Source organism: Silurus aristotelis (genome assembly GCF_946808225.1).
Source record: "Silurus aristotelis genome assembly, chromosome: 10".
NCBI lineage: Eukaryota > Metazoa > Chordata > Actinopteri > Siluriformes > Siluridae > Silurus > Silurus aristotelis.
The window spans coordinates 2,409,936-2,414,935 of record NC_139583.1 but is presented as its reverse complement, the minus strand read 5'-3'; the positions used below and the strand labels follow the sequence as shown (position 1 = coordinate 2,414,935).

Here is a 5,000-nt window from a genome sequence, read left to right as displayed (position 1 = left end):
CAAAACATTGAATTTAGAAACACGAGTCAGGTGTGCGTTCATCTCACCTTCTCTACACACACGAGTCTGGTGTGCGTTCATCTCACCTTCTCTACACACACGAGTCAGGTGTGCGTTCATCTCACCTTCTCTACACACACGAGTCAGGTGTGCGTTCATCTCACCTTCTCTACACACACGAGTCAGGTGTGCGTTCATCTCACCTTCTCTACACACACGAGTCAGGTGTGCGTTCATCTCACCTTCTCTACACACACGAGTCAGGTGTGCGTTCATCTCACCTTCTCTACACACACGAGTCAGGTGTGCGTTCATCTCACCTTCTCTACACACACGAGTCAGGTGTGCGTTCATCTCACCTTCTCTACACACACGAGTCAGGTGTGCGTTCATCTCACCTACTCTACACACACGAGTCAGGTGTGCGTTCATCTCACCTTCTCTACACACACGAGTCAGGTGTGCGTTCATCTCACCTTCTCTACACACACGAGTCAGGTGTGCGTTCATCTCACCTTCTCTACACACACGAGTCAGGTGTGCGTTCATCTCACCTTCTCTACACACACGAGTCAGGTGTGCGTTCATCTCACCTTCTCTACACACACGAGTCAGGTGTGCGTTCATCTCACCTTCTCTACACACACGAGTCAGGTGTGCGTTCATCTCACCTTCTCTACACACACGAGTCAGGTGTGCGTTCATCTCACCTGCTCTACACACACACGAGTCTGGTGTGCGTTCATCTCACCTTCTCTACACACACGAGTCAGGTGTGCGTTCATCTCACCTTCTCTACACACACGAGTCAGGTGTGCGTTCATCTCACCTGCTCTACACACACACGAGTCAGGTGTGCGTTCATCTCACCTGCTCTACACACACACGAGTCAGGTGTGCGTTCATCTCACCTTCTCTACACACACGAGTCAGGTGTGCGTTCATCTCACCTACTCTACACACACGAGTCAGGTGTGCGTTCATCTCACCTACTCTACACACACGAGTCTGGTGTGTGTTCATCTCACCTTCTCTACACACACGAGTCTGGTGTGTGTTCATCTCACCTTCTCTACACACACGAGTCAGGTGTGCGTTCATCTCACCTGCTCTACAAACACGAGTCAGGTGTGTGTTCATCTCACCTTCTCTACACACACGAGTCAGGTGTGCGTTCATCTCACCTGCTCTACACACACGAGTCAGGTGTGTGTTCATCTCACCTTCTCTACACACACGAGTCAGGTGTGCGTTCATCTCACCTTCTCTACACACACGAGTCAGGTGTGTGTTCATCTCACCTGCTCTACACACACGAGTCAGGTGTGTGTTCATCTCACCTTCTCTACACACACGAGTCAGGTGTGCTTTCATCTCACCTTCTCTACACACACGAGTCAGGTGTGCGTTCGTCTCACCTTCTCTACACACACGAGTCAGGTGTGTGTTCGTCTCACCTTCTCTACACACACGAGTCAGGTGTGCGTTCATCTCACCTTCTCTACACACACGAGTCAGGTGTGTGTTCATCTCACCTTCTCTACACACACGAGTCAGGTGTGCGTTCATCTCACCTTCTCTACACACACGAGTCAGGTGTGTGTTCATCTCACCTTCTCTACACACACGAGTCAGGTGTGTGTTCATCTCACCTGCTCTACAAACACGAGTCAGGTGTGTGTTCATCTCACCTTCTCTACACACACGAGTCAGGTGTGCGTTCATCTCACCTGCTCTACACACACGAGTCAGGTGTGTGTTTATCTCACCTTCTCTACACACACGAGTCAGGTGTGCGTTCATCTCACCTTCTCTACACACACGAGTCAGGTGTGTGTTCATCTCACCTTCTCTACACACACGAGTCAGGTGTGCGTTCATCTCACCTTCTCTACACACACGAGTCAGGTGTGTGTCTGCGGCTCAATTAATATTCAGCTTTTATTCACTTTAAATAAAGCGATTCTCACTAATGTAGTTGATGCAGACTCATTCATAAATTAGTTGCGGCAAAAATGCTGATTAGCGATGTAAATTTCCATAAATCTGCTCTATTAGTGATTAAAATATCACTTATGTAGTGAACGTTAGCTTGTTTACAATAGCTTGTAGCATAGCGCACTGACACTAACACACCAAAGCCGTTTCCCATGCAGTGTTTTATTTGGGACGACTTGGTATAATGTTAACATTAACACACAATTAGCATATTGTTTATCTGTACATTTACTAAATGAGCACTGTGCTACATCCGAACTGACCCCACTGTATTTTTATAATCAGTTTCTATTCTGTTCTTAAGTGTCTAAATTAATTTTAAATAAAATGTTAAACTTTTTTTTTAATTCCTTGTTTTGGTTTGTCATTGAACCTGAGAAAAACTTAAACTTAAAATAATCATAATGACGCAGTCTCCATGCTACAATAACAAAAGCAAAGTGTTTCACTGTGGGGACACTGTGTCTTTATCAGTACAATTTGACTGTATTATTTGTGTCCCCTTCAAAAATTGCTCATGAGAAATTTTATATTTATTGCCCCCCCCCCCCCACTGTTAAATTAAATTTACGCCCATCTATCTATCTATCTATCTATCTATCTATCTATCTATCTATCTATCTATCTATCTATCTATCTATCTATCTATCTATCTATCTATCTATCTATCTATCTATCTATCTAATATTAATATGATGTGAGGTCCAGTTAACAGCTAAAACAGGTAGAAGTAATAACTACTTTTTACTTAAGTACATGTCAGAGCCAAGACTTCTTTACTTTCACTTAAGTAAAAAGGTATAATCAGTACTTCGACTTTTACCCGAGTATTTTAAATCATGAGTATCTGTACTTCTACTTAAGTAATGGATGTGTGTACTTTTGCCACCTCTGTATATATATATATATATATTATAAATAAAAAGCACTGGGCTCCTTTTGAAAAGTTTCCACGTAACATGTTTTTGCATAATTTATGCATATTGAACTATTCAATCGAAGCAGTAGTGTATAGCAGTATCACAAGCTTAGCTTCTATGCTAAGGTCCCTTTTTTGTTAGAATTTTGCAGTATATATATATATATATAGAAAAACATAAAATTAAAAAATAAATTTCTCCCCGTACCCGTTAATTTTAGCATTTTAAAACCTTCAGGGCAACACAGATTCTGTCACGATGTTCTTTCTTTTTATTTAGATAAATTAGATTAAAAAGATAAACTCCACCGAAAATTTGTTTTGACCACTAAACATTTCTTGTTTTTTCCGAGTCTCAAATCAGCACCAAAATCCTCCATGACGCGCACCTCCGGGCAATTAAAAGTGTCTGTGTGGAAACATAGCAAAAGTTCCGTTTGGTGTTCTGATGATCTGATGGTGTTCAGTGATTTAAAACAGCGTAATTACTTTAAAACATTGACAAGGATATTTTATCTAAATGCTCCATGTTGAGTTTGGATTCACTAATAATAAACATACATTTGCAAAAAACATCAATATTTTTACATGAACATGTTAATTAGAGTATTAAAGATGAGAAAAGTTATATGTGATTAATTACAAGTTAACTCATGACAATAAATCGATTAATCCCAATAAATATTACGCTAGGCATTTTTTTATCACCAATTTTAAGCTAACATTTTCTAGCTACCAAGTTAAAGCTATCAATTGCAAGCTAAGACTTTCCAGCTATCAATTTCAAGCTAACATTTCCTAGCTATCAATTTCAAGCTAACATTTTCTAGTTATCATCAATTTAAAGCTAACATTTTCTAGCTATCCATTTCAAGCTAAGACTTAATAGCTGTCAATTTTAAGCTAACATTTTCTAGCTACCAAGTTAAAGCTAACATTTTCTACCTGTCAATTTTAAGCTAACATTTTCTAGCTACCAAGTTAAAGCTAACATTTTCTACCTGTCGATTTTAAGCTAACATTTTCTAGCTACCAAGTTAAAGCTATCAATTGCAAGCTAAGACTTTCCAGCTATCAATTTCAAGCTAACATTTTCTAGCTATCAAATTCAAGCTAACATTTTCTAGCTGTCAATTTCAAGCTAACATTTTCTAGCTATCAATTTAAAGCTAACATTTTCTAGTTATCATGAATTTAAAGCTAACATTTTCTAGCTATCCATTCAAGCTAAGACTTTCTAGCTGTCAATTTTAAGCTAACCTTTTCTAGCTACCAAGTTAAAGCTAACATTTCTACCTGTCGATTTTAAGCTAACATTTTCTAGCTACCAAGTTAAAGCTATCAATTGCAAGCTACGACTTTCCAGCTATCAATTTCAAGCTAACATTTTCTAGCTTTCAATTTCAAGTAACATTTTCTAGCTATCAATTTAAAGCTAACATTTTCTAGTTATCATGAATTTAAAGCTAACATTTTCTAGCTATCCATTCAAGCTAAGACTTTCTAGCTGTCAATTTTAAGCTAACATTTTCTAGCTACCAAGTTAAAGCTATCAATTGCAAGCAAAGACTTTCCAGCTATCAATTTCAAGCTAATATTTTCTAGCTATCAAATTCGAGCTAACATTTTCTAGCTGTCAATTTCAAGCTAACATTTTCTACCTGTCAATTTCAGGCTAACATTTTCTGCTATCAATTTCAAGCTAAAAATTTCTAGCTGTCAATTTGAAGGTAATATTTTCAAAAATTCAGCAAGAAATTTGTCACATTTGTCCCCCTTAACCATCTTCAGAGCATATATATATATATATATATATATATATATATATATATATATATATATATATATATATATATATATATATATATATTTAAGATATTTAAGACTCGGTTTTACAAATAGGCTAAAAAAAAAAAAAAGAACCCTGACTTTTTCTAGCTACTAATTTCAAGGGGAAAAAAAATTCAGCAAAAGAAATTGGTCCTATTTTTCCCCCTTAATCATATTTTGAGTAATAAAGCTAATCATTATCTATAATTGTCGAAGTTTTAACTTGAAGTTCGTGAAATCGTTTCTCAGAGTA

General features: G+C 38.1%; 1 protein-coding gene across 1 annotated transcript in view; it reads left to right on the top strand.

Annotated features, from left to right (window-relative positions):
• Positions 1-5,000, top strand: part of nedd4a (NEDD4 E3 ubiquitin protein ligase a) — a 48,600-nt gene that overhangs the window by 5,532 nt on the left and 38,068 nt on the right. The window lies entirely within an intron of this gene.